The sequence below is a fragment of the Pituophis catenifer genome, unplaced genomic scaffold (genome assembly GCF_029215685.1).
Source record: "Pituophis catenifer annectens isolate HBS135680 unplaced genomic scaffold, rPitCat1.0.hap2 SCAF_1, whole genome shotgun sequence".
Lineage (NCBI taxonomy): Eukaryota > Metazoa > Chordata > Lepidosauria > Squamata > Colubridae > Pituophis > Pituophis catenifer.
In genome coordinates, this window is record NW_027256881.1 from 293,083,578 (window position 1) to 293,102,173 (window position 18,596).

Genomic DNA, 18,596 nt, shown 5'->3' on the forward strand with positions numbered 1-18,596 from the left:
AATTTCATAATTCAAGAACAACCTGTAATGTGCAAGTTGGGATACCATTTTTTTTAAAATTTGATTTATATGCCAACCTTCTCCGGAGACTCAGGGCGGCTTACAATGCATTAAGCAATAGCCTTCATACTTTTTGTATATTTATACAAAGTCAGCTTATTGCCCCTACAAACTGGGTCCTCATTTTACCTACCTTATAAAGGATGGAAGGCTGAGTCAACCTTGAGCCTGGTGAGATTCGAACTTACAGTAATTGCAGACAGCTAGTGTTAATCACAATGCTTTCAGTCTGCTGAGCCACCAGGCCCCTTAACCATTCTTTCAAGTGTGTCTTGATTTTTCTTTTCCAAAACTCAGGGTGCTTCAAAATAGTATTTCTTTTAGAATTTTCTCCTTAACAGATTTTCTTTAAAAAAAAAAAAATTAAAATAGTGCAATGATTAAAAGCATGGTGGATAAAAATTGATTTTTCTTAAAAAAATTTTTAAAAATGGATTTTTAAAATTTAAATCAGTTTTTTTCGATTTTTATCAAATTTATTTTAATAAAATGCTTTTGGAGTAAAAATCTATCTAAAGATAGTTTTCTATTTAAGATACATTAATAATTTAGTTTATTCAGCATGAAATGGAGGTTAGTTATGTAGCATGAGGCTGTATATTTGGTAAATTCATTCAATGAATCCAAACTCTGCAAGCTGAGATAACATGCACTGCATTGATGCATTCAAACAATTTCACAGTAACCATGAGATAAATCATAAAACAAAGTTCAGGAATATTCCTTTATCCCATTGTTTTGCAAATCTATGTAGACTACAAATTGTATGATTGTTTGAAGAGAAATGCATCTGTACCAATAGGCTCTAAGTGTGAGGAGGAAGGGCAAGCAGTAAAAATGAAAGTGAAACATTTTAAACAGCTTATAAATATAATATTAAAGAGCACCTGTCAATTCAGATCCATCATGGCAGAGCCGGTTAGCGGGCAACCACTTACCTGCTGCCTGCCATGTCCCTCATTTTGTTGTGTCACTGCCACATCACCAGCTGTCCCATTAAAGTGAATGGGACTGCCGGTGAGTCAACAGAGGGTCAGAGGAGCCGCTTCAGGACAGAAATGACAGTTGCGCTTTAAAAATTATGATTTAAATAGAGTTGATTTAAATCAAGCATTTTTTCTAGTGATTTAAATCAAATCCACGCAGATTAAAAGTGGAGGACCTTCTTACTGAATTTACAGATAGTCCTTGACATATGACCAGTTGCTTAGACCATTTGAAATTATGACAGGTTTAAAGTTACAGCTGCCGTGCTACCCTGCAGTCACATGATCACATTTTGGATGCCATCCATTTATATTTATGGCCATGTCGTAGTTTCTGCCATCACATGATGGCATGTTGTGACATTTTTTTTGTCTTTGTGTGGCAAAAAAACCCCTATTGGATGAACTGGATTTGGACTTACATGATTTGCTTAATTTTCATGGTAACTCACTTAATGACCACCATAAAAAGTAGTAAAATCAGGTCCATGGTACATGGTAACTTGACTTAGTACCAAAATTCTGGGCTCAGTTGTAGTCATGAATCAAGAACCTCCTGTATTTTAATATTCTTTTAAAAGGATAGAACAGCTGCAAAATGTAAACTCAAAAATACCCCCAAATAACAAATTATTTTAGTTGAATTTGAGTCTCCCCCTTACCAAATGCCTCTCTTGCTATTGGAAAGCTAGCTATCCAGATTATGAAAATGTACGGAATCTTGCCAATGTCATCACTGCTAGCAATACAAACAACAGATTGCCTGTTAGGCCCACTTCTTATCTCCATAGTCTAATAGGACTTTTCTGAGTGCTCACATCATCTGAAGTAATTATGTGATCAGCAAGGAAAATGATACCCTGGTCATGAAATAGGATTCTAGAAGAAAATTACCTGATATTGTATTTGTCTTTAGGGAATCAGGTCAACAAACTGTTTCAGCCTGTCAGACATGTATGTTTTAACTGAATTTTAATTTCTAATCATTTTGTCTTCAGTTTTGCTTTACTGACATGCCTAGTTTTGTTGACCATCTGGAGAACTCATTTTTGTTTTCGTTAATTAGATATTTTAGTACTTTCTTATTCAGACTGGGTATTTTTAAAAGAAAAAGGGAGTCATTTCAACTGATCACTCCTACCCTGCAGCAGCTCAGAATATTTTACATACATTTGTTTAACATTTGATGTTAACATTTGATATTTTTCAGTTTCTTCCCCAAAGATAAAATATATTCAATGGAAGTGAATATAAGTAGCTCAGGATGGAATTGTGGAACCCTTGATGCTCTATGAGCTTGATTATTTGCTTGCAAATATTTCTTCACCTGACTGGGATGAACAAGAGACAAACTAAACTATGATTAATACCAGGCAATCAAGCAGAAAACAATAACTTAATTAAGGAAGTATAAAAAAGAAAACCACACCTTCACCAACACCGAGAAGGCAAAGTCCAATATATAAATTAGGACTTCATACTCAGTTGCACTGATATTACATAGTTGGGTAACTGAGTATCTTTAAGGACACACAAGCTCGGAGAGCACCAAGGACTCCATAAAATGTTAATTTCATATCTGTTACTTTGAACATTATTATAATACAGCGACATCTAAATTAGTGAAATGGTAATATAAAAAGTAACCTGTAAAAGGCATTCAATGCATGCATGTTCATGTATAGAAATTCTATTTCTACACTATATACCTGTGATGGCGAACCTATGGCATACGTGCCAGAGGTGGCACACAGTGCTCTTTCTGTGGGCATGCAAGCCATTGCCCCAATTCAGCTCCGCTGCACATGCGTGCACACCTCCCACCAGCCAGCTGCTCTTCGAGTCTCTGCTGCACATGCGCGTGGGGCGCATGGAGGGTTGCAAGCGCATTGAATTTTGGGGATGCGCGTGCACTTTGGGCACTCGGTCCGGAAAAGGTTAGCTATCACTGCTATATACCATTCTTCCTCCCTAAAAGCCCACAATTGCTAAATTTTCAATTTCTAGTGAAGTTTTAAAAAATCCAATTCGGGAAACATGTAATAATATTCCAGTTTACTGTTTGGCAATCTATGATAAGGAAATTGTTTCTGCCTTGCCAATGATATACAGAGATGATTCTGGAGATGGATGTCCCAAAATGCTTTTTCCAAAAGGCAACTAGACTTTTTGGACTTCCAAGAAAGATCAGTTAGTTGCCTTCTGGAAAAAGCACTTTTGGGACAATCATAACCTGGATGATTGAGAATCTCCACTGACAACTAGAGATGGATGCCAAAACCTACTTCTCAGTAGCAAAATGCTATCATGTATTCCTTCAGCACTTTGGAAACGAAGCATTAATAATACAATTTTGCATTAGTTATCATTTTTCCAAATTTCCTATCAACATTATCTTTCTCAGCCATTAGCCTTACCTACATATATATTGAAATGTGCTTCCACTCCACTGCCAATAAGACTAGACCAGTGAGCATTTTTAAATGCATGGATTTTATTTGAAAAGATATTGATCATTCTCCTAGAAAGATTAACAGCAAAGGAAAGAGTGATGACAATTCTGTCATTCACAGCTGCCAACATCATTTTGAAATAGTATGTTGGAATAGTATTAAAAAAAATAAATCATTCAGTTTAAATGATGGCAATAATCTCTTCTTGTAAATCACTTTAAAGGATACTGTGTGTGAAAAACATGTATTTACACGTTATAAACAATAAGCTTTCTCCAATGAATATTTTATATTTAAGACTATTCTGTTCCTCAATGTTCAGTGTCTTCGTTGGATCAAAGGATCCACTAAGTTACTGCCATTCAATCTTTCTTGGACTTGTCCAAACAATTTTGTATTCAGTACTCCAAGCTACTTCATTAATATGCTGTCAACCTACTTTATACACACATATCTTACAATGATCCTGTTTGGGCCTCTGTCTCTTCTGCTTTCTCAGTCTATTTAATTCATATTTCATTCATGTCCAGGAACTTTCTCTACTGCTAAGCAGAGGAGGAAAGGAGGGGTTTTTGTTTGTTTTGGTGCCTTCACGACAGTTTTTGACTCCTGGCAACTGCCTGGACAAATCCCTGCGGTTTTCTTGGCAAGATTTTTCGGAAGTAGTTTGCCATTGCCTTCTTCCTAGGGCTGAGTGAAGGTCACCCAGCTGGCATCAATCCTCAGGCAGGACTTAGTCTCCCAGTATCGAGCCTGGTACTTTAACCACTACACCAAGCTGGCTCTCTCAGAGGACGTTTAGGGAATGTTATAGTCGAGATTTCATCAACTGTTATCTTCCTATTTCCTAAGTTTTCTTTGCAAAACAATTTTTGTTTTCCTTATTTTCAGAATATTGTAGAATTGCTTGTTGGGTAAGGTGTACTGTTTGCAATGGAAGCAATTCTCCATCTTTCAATGCATTCTTTCACAGACCAAGCAAAAAAGTTAATAAGTGTAAACAACTTCTACATCAAAAAAAATTCATAAATATTCTCAAGGTGCAGCTTGACCCCTAACCGTTCTATTAATATTTTAAATATTTTAAACTTTTTTCAGTAATCCCATGTATATGTCATATGAGACTCGCAGCAAGATTCAATGGGATCTGCTCCTTTAATCAGTAAAAGTTATCTTTCTACTACTGAGTAATCAAAACATGTACTTAATAGTTTTGTGTTATTTTCCAATACATGCTAGCCTGGCAAATTGCCATAATCAATAACACATTGAAATATTTTTTTCTAACTGTTTTATAAATCTTAGTTTCCTTAAATTCTCAAATTATTAACAGCAAATACCATATGGCTTTTGGACACTCATATCTACTGCAAGAGTAACATCAATGATGTTGATAATGAGCAACAGGTAACCTCAGATATTTATTTATTTATTAAATTAATTAAATTAATTAAATTTATATACCGCCCTACTCCCAAAGGACTCAGGTAACTTCAGATATTTATTTATTTATTAAATTAATTAAATTAATTAAATTTATATACCGCCCTACTCCCAAAGGACTCAGATATCCTGCAATAGTATGTATTTTTGAGTTTAATGGAACATATCTAATTGTGCAAATGCATACCTAGTGGCTAGGTATTAATTACAACCTAATCTATTAATTTTGTTATAATTGTGACTACAAAAACTATGCAGTGCATTGTTTTGTTTGGTTTGGATGCACTCACACTTCCATTCTCAAAGCAGTCATTTACCCCCAGATATGAAGTATTACTTTCCTCTAGCCGCAAAAACTCAGTTCTGTTGAATTTACACTGTGCACATCCCTGCCAACACTGCAGAAAGCATTATACCACACAGTTGCAAATTCTGTGGAACTTCTTAAGCTAAGTGATGCCTATTGTTAAATTAAGCCTTCTTAAATCCACTCCTCCTCTCCACAGAGGAGCCGAATTTAGCTCCCTTTTCTTCTCCATCCATTCAAAGTTGCCTTGCCAGGCGTACCCAAAAATGTGCCATTCCTTCAGGGGCTCAGTCCACTTGCTGTGATGGAAATCCTCCTGGACGGCCATGGATCAAAGAGGGATCCAGGGATCCACTTGAAGGAAACTTGTTTCCAGCGCACCTCAAACCATAAACCAGCCCCTGCTGTAGGTTGGGTGGGAAAATTCATGAATTCCTTCATTTAGCTATTAAGGTTGTGTCTGTGTAAGGCTCGGGCATGCCGTTTGCTCTCCTTCGCCTTTTCCAGAGGGCCGTGGTGAGCTGAGGAGTTGCTCCGAAGACTTCGAAGGACAGGCGGGTTAAGAAAGTAACGCATAAAGAGAAATCACGCAGACCAGCCGGCGTTGGAAGACGTTGGAAGAAACGCCTCTTCGGATGTAACTCTCGGCGTACTGATTTATGTATAATCTTAATCGCGGAAGTTTTTGTAGGCGGGGGAGGTTTTTCGTTTCCCTAGAGAGTCACACATGTATTTCCATCGGTTTCTAAGGACCACAGCTTTTACCAAATGGTCGGATCCAAACATTTCGTTATTCCTTCTCTACCAGTTTCAGTCGCAGGGTCCGAAACGAAAACTGCGAGGAGCCTGTCGCCTTATCTCCCCCCCACCCGCCCCTCAAACCCTTTAAAGTGGCGCTTTCAGCAAGCCGTATGTGTGTTTGTGTGTGGGGGGGGGGCGGTGGGAGGAGAGGGAACTAATATACATAAAACGGGCGAGCTCGCGCCCGAGACGAATCTCTCTCTCTCTCTCTCACGCGCATGTTGCGTAGGCAGGGCTTCGAGGGAACCTCACGACGACGACGACAGAGGCCCAGCAAAGAAACGGAAACGTTTAGAAGGTCCTTCCCGCGCACGCGCACCCGGGGTAGGCCTCGGGGGCGCGCGCGCGCAGAGCCGCGGTGGCGGCGGCGGGCGAGAACAGGGAGGGGGGAGGGAAAGGCAGGGAAAGCTGCTGAGGTAAAGTTCGAGGTGGGGGCGGGGAGCGGAGAGGGGGGCGCCGAGTGTCTCTGTGAGAGCGAGAGCGAGAGAAAGAGAGAGACGCGGGTCCATCAGCGAACCCATTGCTGGGGAGTCTCAACCGCCGCCATTACGAAGCCGGGAACACCGAGAGAGAAGGGAGGAGATATGAAGATGGGCCGAGAGTTGTGAGGGGGGCTGCGACCTGAAAGGGAACGGCGGCCGCTGGCGCGGAGCGAGAGTTCCGGGAATGCTGCTGTTCTCGCTGTGGAAAAGCCGGAGATCGAGGTAAGGAGAAATTAAGCCGCTCCTCCTTGTAAAAGCCCTCCTCCCGATCCACACCGGCCTCCCCCCCCCTCCTTCGCTAACTACACCCAAGCCCATAGCTGCAGCGGCGTTGGGGTTTCGGAGCCGGGTGTTGCTACTGCAGAGGTCCGGACTCTACCGGCTCCTGCCAGTTCCGAGGAAGGCTGAGGCCGCCTTCGGCCGAGACTTCTGAGGGAGAGATTGCCTGGGTAGGTCAAGAGCTCCGCTTTCTTTTCTTTCCCTTTTCCTTCCTTGTGGGAGCCCTCTCCATACCTACACACCCGGGAAGGAGGAGGGGGAAGGGTTGGAAGCGTTGCTTGCTCTGGTCCCAGACAGGTGATGAAGGCCTAAACCCGCCGGGAGGCTCGGTCGGAGCTTATTCTACCAGGCTCTAATAGCGACGGCGACGGCTGCCAGCTGGTCACGGTTCCCCTGGGAGAAGGGAGGACGGAAGAAGGCAGGAAGGAGGAAAATTCTCCTTTCCTGCTTGGTTCTTTTCTCGATCTCTCCGCCCTCCCGTCCCCATTATTTCTGCTTTGCTCTCTCCGGTCTTCCATACTCTTCTCTTCCTCAGTTTCCCTCCTCCCCTCTCGTCTCCGACCACCTCCCAAAATCTCGCCATAGCAAACTTTCCTCTTTTAAAGATGTGAGTGGCCTACTTTTTCCTCCTTTAAACCCTCCCCCAGCTCCGTAGGGTGGATAGAATGTAGTTTGAAACAGGAGGTTAGGCGGGCTGTATTGCTTACTACAATTCTTCATGTTCTTTCTTGTCTCGGTAACCTCTGGATTTCCTCTATCAAGGAAAAGCCCTAGATAGAAGTCTGGAAATGGCAGTTTGACTGAGGAGAGACGTAATTAATTCAGAGGCCGGTTACTTGCTGGCTTTAATTTTCTCCCCCCATCAAATACTCTGGTGTTTAAAAAAGGGTGTGGAAACCTTCCCATATGTACTCTTCTACGTGGAACATCCAGCAGTTCCAGTGTTAAGGATTTGCTTGAAAAGTAGGAGGAAAATGTTTTAAATTTAGATTAAAATAGGCCAGTGGTGGGTGTATTTAGATTAGATTTTTGATGGTAATTAGTGTATATTCCCTGTTAGATACCAGCAGTTAGCAGACATTTCTCAAAGTCTGCATTGCATGGTAAAGCAGTTCTTGGATTCAAACAGTTGTAGATCAATTGTATATTCATATTACTGTATATTTAGATCTTTGTTGACAAGCATTATTCATATATATATATATATATATATATATATATATATATATATATACACATATATACATACATACTTGACCAAAAGGCTAATTAATAAGTGGACAATTCTACTTTTTTTTTTGCTTTTAATATTAAATATTTGTTTCATAATAACGACTACAGACCTTGATTTTCTACTTTGTGAAATGAATGTTTTATTTGTAATTAACCAGAACATACATACATACATATATGTGTGTGTGTGCGTGTATATGTATATATATATATATATATATATATATATATATATATATATATATATAAATATAAATATAAATATAAATATAATAAATATAGGGAGATATTACAAATGGAAATTGTAGCATCACAATTAAAAACTTGCTGTAAGTTTACTGTTATATAGTACTGAACTTTTAGCAGATACTTTGTAGTGTACCATATTACATTAACAGTATATTTGAACAAGCTTTTTATCTATGCTTTACGCATTAAGCTGAAGTCTCACTAACAATTCTTGATCCAAAATAAGAGTGCCTAAACTTGCAGTAAAATTCTATGCATACTTCTAAATCCCATTAACTTTGATGGCTATTTTTCTGGAGAAGAATATACAACATTTCAGTTGACAACTGTTAAAATCTTTTCATTTGGCAGTTTTAATAGGACTTTAAAGTTTGGCATGCAAATAAAACTGGTAGTTTTGATGAAATTATTGTAATAAAATACTTTAATAATGTAAAAAATAAACCAAAGCCTAATCCAACTATTTGGTAATGCTTGTGGATTTGCCTTTATTATTTACAACCCCTATTTTTTTTGTTGTTCAGATTTTTCCTACTGTTAGTTTTAAAAGACAAATACATAAACCACTGTTCAATTTGTTAAATAGATTTAAAAAAACTTTTAAATCCCTGAGTTTGGGTTTTTATTCATACGTAATTTTTGTTTCACACTGAATTTTCTAGATTCATTAATAATATACTTTGCACTCCATACATTACTCTGTTCCAAGCACTTTAACTAAAGGCCTAATTGCCTCTAAGCTGTATTAATTGTAGATGAATTCTGATTTGCTAATATTATAGCTGCAAGTATAGGCCAGTTAGTGTCTTACAAAAACAGCTCCCATATCTGGCTACAGTTGTTGGGCCATGAATTCAAAACATCTGGACAGCATCTGCTTGATCGTCTTGGTTTAGAATGACTTTGCAATGCATTCTTTTACATTATGATCTAATATTTCACTTCATAAGTATGTACATCTATCAAAGTGGGCCTAAACATTTATTCTGTCATGTTTGCTAATCTCTTAAGAATTGCTGTGATGCAATTGTGAGGTTCCTGCACTTTATCATACACTGGAATAATTTATTCTGCAGTAAATATTTATTTATAGTTACAATAATAATTCACAATAAAATCATATTTATATAAGTAATTTTACAATTGTAAAGTAGTAAGCAGTTGGGAATAAATGTTTATAATTCATAAGATGACTTTGTTGCTTCCCAATGTGGAATCCAAGTTTTAGAAATAGTAGAAAGAACTTTATACTTTGTATAATTTTTATTAAATCAATTGATACTACAGGGAATTCATGTCTTGTTTGAAAGTTTTTGATATTGATGCTGAATGAATATTATAAAACAATCTTTAAATGTAGTCTTATAACTTTTTAAAAAAGTTTTCAATCTAGCAAATACTTTTGGGCAGTTTTTGTTGGCTATCATAAACGTTTTGGAAATGTTGACACTTGAAATAATTGTAATATAAAGTGTAACAACACATATAGAGTAATTTCATAAAGGAATATAAGATGCTTTTGTTAAAATGGCAAAATATTTGCCAAATGTAAAAGGTACATTTGTTTAACAGTTTTCCAAAATATAAATAAAATTTTGAGGAAATAAGCTTTACAGGTGCTATGAAATATAGAAATTGATTAATCTAATCTGTAAGTTATTAAGCAATAGGTAAATCATACAAGCCTGACAAGTGATGGTATTTGTCAGAATTCAAGAGACAGTCAGGTTCATCTTGTCTTGCAATGCCCATCTCTAAAACTAAAAGCAAGTTCTTCTGGCTGTTTCCAACTTTCTTCACTAATATGATGTTAAGAAGTGGACATTTGTGTTAGCTTTGGAGGGATGTTGGAAGCAACAAGATCAATTCAAGCTTTTGACTTTCCCCAAAACCTGACATTAAACGAAAGACAAAAAATAGGGAGATTGATTTTCAATCTTTCAGAAATCAAAATAGCAGAAACACAAATATTAGAGATATTAGAGATATATAATAGGAAGTCTCACTTTATGATAAGTATTTAGGGAAAATATGTCAATGAAGATTCTCAGTCATCCATGTAGAGTTATCTGGAAGTTGAGTCATGGCAACTGGACTTTTTCTTTTCTTTTTTGGTTTGAAACGTTTTGTGCTTATCCAAGTAGCTTCTTTAAGAAAAGCTAGACAGTTGCCAAACTAGCCAGTGGAGGTTAAAATTGGTGCTTTTAAGATGCTCTTATTATCAGGAGCACCTCCTATTTTGGATATACAAGTGCTTATGAAATTCAGTAAAGGTTTAACAGAGATATCTACAGCTATTGGTAGAATATAAGGCATTAGAATGAATTTCTTCAAATTATTATTTCAATGTTTATTCAGAGAATTGGACAGTCTTCTAGCACATATTAATGTGATACAGTTAAAGATGGCCAGTATTCCACCAGACAAGCACAATCTAAAGCACACTGAAGATGTCTTCTTTAATGGGGACGAAACGTTTGCAACCAAATCGCCAAGTTCGGAGCTCAAACCAACAACACAGTTAAATACTGTTTTGTTAAAACATTTAGGTTTAGATTCATAAATATTATTATATTTTACTGTTGAAATCAATACAAAGTAATCATAATCAGTGGTTTAGATTCAGTATGAAGTACCATGCAGTCTATTTGAAGGGGGAGAGAATATCCATTATGCTTGAATGTCTGCTAACATGTTTATTTGTTTCATCCAGACTACTTCAGATGCAGTGCCATATTCTATTATTTCAGGGAAATATCTGAATAGAAATTTGTTCTTTGCATATGGATTACTAAATGGAAATCTCTTAAATCAAGGTTCCTTGTACATGAAATCAGATGAAAGTTCTAAGTATTTCAGCTTTCTGTATTTACATAAGTGACAAGTGAAGCTTATAGGCATGATGTGATTCCCTTCCCTTCCCACTAGCTAAAAACATTTGCCTGTTATGTAAGAGATATATGACCCTTAAAGGTAAGTAGGCAGTGTACCACTATTATATATGAATTTGTCTACCCCTATGGTCATTATTTGACTATTATATGGAAAAAGGCTTTCTTGTATTGATCCTAGTTTCAGTGAATGCCCGAGGTTCTAATATTGGATATAATAAGCATTTAATAATAGATTGACTATATTAGTAATGTGAAGTTTATTTATTTCAATTATTATTTTTGAATACAAATCCTATAAAAGCACCTTACCTATTAGCTTCTTCAATAGCAGTGCAAAAAATAGCCTCTCACCGCCCAGTACACTCCCATAGAGAGGGGCTTCTCAGGGTGCCGTCAGCCAAACAGTGTCGACTGGCGGCCCCCAGGGGGAGAGCCTTTTCTGTGAGGGCACCCACCATCTGGAACGAGCTCCCCCCAGAGATACAGAAGATTCCGGATCTGCGCACTTTCCGCTGTGCCCTCAAAACATTCCTGTTTCAGCAGGCCGGCCTGGCCTAACTTTCCCTTTATATTGCTTTTGATTTGATTTTAAACTGGGATGTCTTGAATTATCTAGGACCAGAGTGTTTAGTATATTTTAATTGGTTTTTTTTTAACGTTTGTATTACATGTATTTTTATCGTTCGCTGTTCACCGCCCTGAGTCCCTCAGGAATAGGGCGGTATATAAATTTAATAAATAAATAAATAAATAAATAAAAAATAAATTATAAATATAAAAACAACAATAATTGGAACCTTCTGTCTTCAAGGATCTTTTGACACCGGAGATGGTAGTAATGGTATTGTGGGGGCCAGGAACAATCTAACTGATTATAACGACCTTCATGTACTTGCTTTTCTTTTTCTTTTCTGGGATTTCTTTCTGATAGAAATTTTGAAAGTTATTTATTTGCTAGATTTATATTCTGTATTTCGTTCAGGAACTCAAGACAATGTACCTAGTGTTGCTTCCTCCTATTTTTCTTACAACCAACTGGTGAAGAAGGTCAGGCTGAAAGAGTGACTGGTCCAAAGTTATCCTATAAGTTACTGTTACTGAGGTCAGATTTGAACCAGAGTCTCCACAGTATCCCTCCATCATTTGTACTACTATATTCTTTTGAATAGCTAGTTTATGGTAGATTGGTATATCTATATCCTTAGTTGTAAAAAATAGCATCTACGATAGTGGTTAAAGTGCTGGATTAGCAGTAGGGAGGCTATAGAAATTTTATATGTTTTTCAGAGAAGGCTTGTAACCTGCATCACTTTTCAGTATATGTAAAATAAGGAAAGCTGCTTATTATTTGAATAATTGTCTCCTATTAATTTTGAGTTAATTTGAGTTAAATTGGTTTTTTATTGCCTTCTTTGTGTTTATTTTAAAATATAAGTCTAATTTACAAACCTGGTATTTCCTGGCAGTCTATCCCCTAGATTCCAATATTAGTTAGCGTTTGAGCATATATCTAGCTGGGCATTTTTTCCATCATGCATGCTTAAACGTCCTAATCCAAGTGATTGATGTTCTGATCTAGCACATTTATAGAATGAAGAGTTTGTGAATTTTTTTTCTGCTTTTTGAGGAGATGACTTTCTTTTAAAGGTCAGATTCAGAGTAGGAGGGTATTTTGGGGGGATCTAACTTTACCTTTGGATTTCTAGACTGTATCTCTTGCTATAAGGATTTTTATTAGCTGTTGTTTGTATGCCTGTTGCACCCTCTTCTGGGCAGTTATGATTTTGTCTTTCCCATATATGTCTTGGTAATTTTAAGATTAAATATTATGATATATATAGAATAAAAATATTTAGAAGCTACATTTGATCCAAAACAAATTATTGTTAATTGGTATCAACCTCAAACTTCCTCACTAACAACCAATTGAATTTTGTACAGATCTGTCTAGTCTGGAATCTTGTTCCCAAAGTGATTATCCAAATGTCACTGTGAAGTTTATATGTAACAAGGGTAATAGTGTCTTTATATTTCCTAGATAAGAGTGACATGAGAAATAGACTGCTTGTGTTTATAGAGATACTTGTAACAACTAGTAGTTTTATAAATTATGTATTTTTTAATCATCCAGTTTATTATGATACATTGGTGAATTCTACAGGCTAAAAATTATCTTTGCGAAGAACCATTTTATTTAAGGGGGCATCCTTGATATTTGCTGAGCTTGGTTGCTTTTTTGCAGACATTGCAGATACACTCAGTGTTAGTGAGAGTGGCCCAGGTGGTTCTTTGGTTGGGCTGATTTATTGTTTGCTTGTTTGGCAGTTCCTTGATTAGGTTATTGTTTACTTAGTTGTTAGTGTGATGTTAAACTTTGTTCAACTGGGTGCTGAATGCTGGAAGGGAAATGTTTTGGAACTGCCAAACAAGCTAACAGTGAACAGCCCAACCAAAGAACCATCAAGACCACTCCCACTAACATGGACAGGGCAAGCCATTAGAACATAAAATGGTAGCAAACCCCACTCCCTATGAGCACACATGTTTAGGTAATGTCTGCAGGAAAACAAGCTTAGAGAGCACTAAGGATCCCTCATATCAACCCTGACCTACAATTTACAAATATTCTCCTCTATTGACAATTTCTGTTATTTGTGAATCTGGTAATTAAAGAATTGGTGTTAATTGTTATGGAAAGTTAGTCAATTCTGAGCAAAATTCATTGCATTGACATCTGGTAAATTAACATTTCAGTACATGAAATTTTGTGTATTGCTTTACATGAAATAAACAGTGTGTCAGATGAGTAATGTTCATGAATAATGAATAAATTATAATCAGCATGGGCCATAATAAATAGTGTTAGAAAATGTAGTCCAGTGGAATCTGGCTGTTCATATCTGTTCTAAGGTCTGGAAGATGAATATCGCCTTGAATCTTGGAAAATAGTTTTCAATTCTCTTTTCTAGTACAGATTCGTTTAATATCAGTGTAGAAATAGATGAAACATGATGGTCTTTTGTTTATTTCTAAAAAATCTAAATATAAAAATATTTTCATAAGTTTTTAAATGTTTTAAAAATAAAATTAAAACTCAACTTATAAATTGTGCAGAACTACGGTACTAATAGAAGTAGGTAGTATGTAGCATTTTAAAATACTATAAAAAGTTAAATAAATGTAATTGAAAATTCTAAGAAAAAAATTACCTTGCTATGTATTATTTTGCCTTTATGCTTTTAAAAATGTCTCATCTCCTTGATTTTTAGATCTTTACATCACTGAAATGTGTGACATTGCGATACTTTGCAAGAGCTTGGCAGCAATCTCCTTGCATTTTTTTCTGTAAGGGTAAGCTGAAATTTCTGAATATTTGTGGAGTGGGAGAGATTATTTTATAAATTTGTAGCTGAGAAGAAACAAGATCGTCTTTCATATTTTTTAAAATGGGCTTGAGTTCCCCAACCTTTGTGGCTTTGCGGACTGGCAGGGTGGGGGAAGGGATTTTTCCACATGAGCGGTGGGCAAGTATGCACATGCAGGTCTATTTGCATGAACAGCAGGCACATGTATCCACTGCTCCCACAAATGGAGCACATGTGCACAAGCTCGTCTGCTGTTCACACAAGTGGGGACCTGCACATGCTCGCCCATCACTTCTGCGGCCTGGTTCCGAACGGGTCAAGGCCCAGTAGTGCATTGCGGCCCATGGAGTTGGGGACATCTGGTTTAGAGATGACACTGCATGTTGATCAGAGGAACTTCTACATCATTGTTGGATATTAGACCCCCCTCCTCCAAATTGTAGGATATGATTTTTGTTGTTTGTTGTTGTTTACAAAAATGCCCCCAGTCTTAACTGGCAGGTTTTCACATACATTCAAGGCAGGATTTAACATTGATTCAAATAAACAGAATTGGATTGTGTGAACTATTGACTGGAACACTCCTCCTCTACAAGTAGTCCTCAACTTACGACAGTTCATTTAATGACTGTTAGAAGTTACACCGGCACTGAAAAAAGTGACTTTAACTCATGATGGTTGCAGTGTCCCGGGGTCATGTGATCGAGTTTTGCAACTTTTAATGAGCAAAGTCAATGGGGAAACCAAATTCGTTAATAACAACTGTGTTACTAACGTAACAAATGCAGAGATTCACTTTACAACTGTAGCAAAATAGGACATAAAATTGGGCAAAATTCACTTAACTCTTTTAACAGAAGCAACAGAAAATTTGGGGTCAATCGTGCTTGTTAGTCAAAGCTACCTGCGTTCTGTGTGGTCTTAGATTGCTTTTTTCTGATATCACAGCAGGAATCTACTAAAGCAAAGAGGTGAGAGAAAACAAGACAGAGGCATGTTTCAGATTTTGTCTGAGCCATTTTTGCCTGTGCATATAATGTTAAATGATTCACATTGGGTGAAATACATCTTTGATAAAACCACAAAGGGAAAAATGCTTAGAAAGTCTCTGATCAGTGGTGGGTCACTCCCGGTTCTGTCTGGTTCTTCCGAACCGATAGTAAAAGTGGCGGGAGGCTCTGCCCAGACGTCATAAGGTACGATCTGTGCATGTGCAGAAGCTTCTGTGCATGTGCATGTGCTCCCATTGCGAACCGGTAGTAAAGGTAAGTAGAACCCACCCCTGACTCTGATCTAATTTGACTCTAAAACCTAGACTAAATTATTGTAAATGAACCAAAATAAATTGAGATTCATGTATTTCTTCTTTCCTACAATCAGCAAAACTGCTGTAGCTATAGATTCCTGTTTTATATGGACTTGAAGAACTGGTAATTCTGTTTTGAGTTAATTAGAATAAAACAGGATATCATGCTGTGCTTTATCATGATATTTTTTTTTCTCTAACCTCCTGCTTTCTTAAGGTAGAACTGTATTTAGATGGCTACATTTTGAAATAAGTTTAAAACTAGGATTGAGTAGCTGCTAATTATGTTTATAGAGAATAAAAGAAGAAGTAGGGCTATGGGGAGAGATACTGATTACTGGAGAAGAATCATGAGAGTCAAAAATGCATGTTTTTCTTTAGTTACCAAATTGCTTGCAAATTTTGAAAGACGCAAAAAGTACAACCTTTAGAAAAGGTTCCCCTTGGTCCTTTCAGACATTCCTTACTGTTTGGGACCCACAATATGTCCTTTCTGCAGATTTTACGGAATGGGTAGATGTGATTGGGAGAGAAGTGGTCACTCAAATATTTTAGTTCTGATATAATTTTATTTGTCTTAGTTGGCTTTTAAGTTTGCTGTTATCTTTTACATTTGTTTTTTTATTATTTTCATGCCATTCAGAGTTACACTGTCTTGAGTTGGGTGGCCATATACATGCTCCCAATAAATAAACGTTGAGTTTATGTACTACATTAAGGTAAAATGTGATTGTTTTGAATGTGTTTAGCATGTTGCACCACATAGTTGTGGCTTATTCAATAAATCATGGCTAAATAAGCAATAAAGAGCTGGTTTAGTACAGTAGTTGAAGATAACTTGGCTAGAAACTAGGATACTATGTGAATTCCAATGCTGTGTTAGGCCTAAAGCCATCTGGATGGTTATTGATATGTCACATTCTTAGTCCTAGGAAGAAAGCAGTGAAAAAATATTGCCAAGAAAACTGCATGGATTTATCATGTAGTCATCAGGAATCACTATTGACCTTGAAAACATTAGTAACAACAACCAACATTTTAACATCTCATTCCTCAGTACAAATTTTTGTGCAATACTAAGTAAATCCATATTCTTATTGCAAGTCAATATTTATTGATGCATATTAGTGCTATACCACTTCAACCATAGATTTTAAGAAGTTTTAGCTAGATGTAAAATAAATTTTGGATTAAAATGATTAAATTCTTGAGAAGAATGTTGAGAATCAAACGTACAGGTAATCCTCACTTACTGACTACAATTCAGACCAGCATCTCCATCACTAAATACTGTTGTCATTAAGCAGAAAATCATCTGAATGTGATGGGCTACAACTACACTTGTCACTTGATTGTTAGACATTTGTTAAACTAGTCATTTGCTTAGCTAAGCTAGTCATTAGTAAACTAGTCATTTGCTTAGCTAAGCAAAACATGTGACTTTGATGATTTTACTTCTGTGTTCTCCATTATAACTCTGCTTGTTGCAAGCCAATTGGAAAACACACAAATGATTATCATATAATTGTGGAACATAGCAGCAGTAATAAATGTGAAGATTGATCACGAAGCTGTTTTTTAACACTGTTGTAACTTTGAACAGTTATTAAATGAAGCAGTCAGTAAGCATGGATTATCTGTAGTTTGAGATTTAAAAAGTACCAGGGGATAGAATCAGATATGCAAACTGGATGACAGATTAGTATATATTTTTTAAAAAAACTAAAAAATACTGTGTTTCCCTAAAAACAAGATCCTGTCTTATATTTTTTTTGCCACCAAAAAAGGCACCAGGTCGTATGGGGGGGGAGTCATCCACTGACTAACCTCACTTGTGTACATTGCCCCCAGCCTCTTTTTTGCTATCAGAGGCCTTCAGGAACTTCTTCGTCTGGCAAGGCCAGCAAGGCTTTCCTGAAGGCCTCTGTAGCTCATAACAGAGCTCCAGATCGATCCGGAGCTCGATTATCGACTACAGAGGCCTTTAGGAAAGCCTTGCCGGCTGCAGCAAAAGAACTGGGCTGAGGTGTGCAATGCCTGGCTGCAACTATCCTTAGGTAAGTAGTAGGGCAGCTCCACCCCCCCATCCCCAGCCTAGCTTAATTTTTACCTGTGCAACCTGGAGTGGGTAGGGCTCTTAATTAGGGCTTATTTTGGGGTAGGGCTTATTTTGGGATAGAGCTTATATTGGGCGCACATGTAAAAATCAAGCTAGGACTTACTTTCTGAGTAGGTCGTATTTTCGGGGAAACTACTAACGAAAATATTGCTAGACTTACTGGAGTGTCTGCTCTTAAATGATCTACAAGTTTTAAGAAGCAACTACTGATATAATATTTATGGGAAAATAACATGGATTTCTGAACAATGACTTTTTGGGTTATTGCAGTGCTGAATGGATGGTGAAGACTCTGGAAATTGACTTATCAAGTAATACGTAATGAAGTTGATATCCCATTTTTCTTTTTTAAAATGTAAGCAATAGAAGTTTTTTCTTTGAAATCCTATGCAGGTCAATAGAAATAAAATACTCAATAGATTTACCTGGTGGAGATTAGAAACAGGCTGTAAAAATTCATTGTTTTATTTTGCAGCAGTATAAGAAACTCTGAGCAGGAATATGGTCTTAGTTATTTGACAGCATTCCCCATGACCAAGAAAGGTTTTGCTTTTAATATTTGAGATTATCACAAAATATGGGTGTTAAACATTTTGAAATAAAAAATGCAAGGAAAATA

General features: G+C 37.0%; 1 protein-coding gene across 4 annotated transcripts in view; it reads left to right on the plus strand.

The window, feature by feature from the left end:
• The first annotated feature begins 6,487 nt into the window (after nt 1–6,487).
• Nucleotides 6,488–18,596, plus strand: part of ARHGAP5 (Rho GTPase activating protein 5) — a 42,762-nt gene continuing 30,653 nt past the window's right edge. For 2 of the 4 annotated variants that reach the window (XM_070940386.1, XM_070940425.1), the window contains exons 1-2: nt 6,488–6,754; nt 14,457–14,538. The gene's annotated coding sequence lies outside the window, so the exon portion shown is untranslated. The remainder of the gene's footprint in view (nt 6,755–14,456; nt 14,539–18,596) is intronic. The other 2 variants (XM_070940397.1, XM_070940414.1) reach the window with 2 other exon arrangements.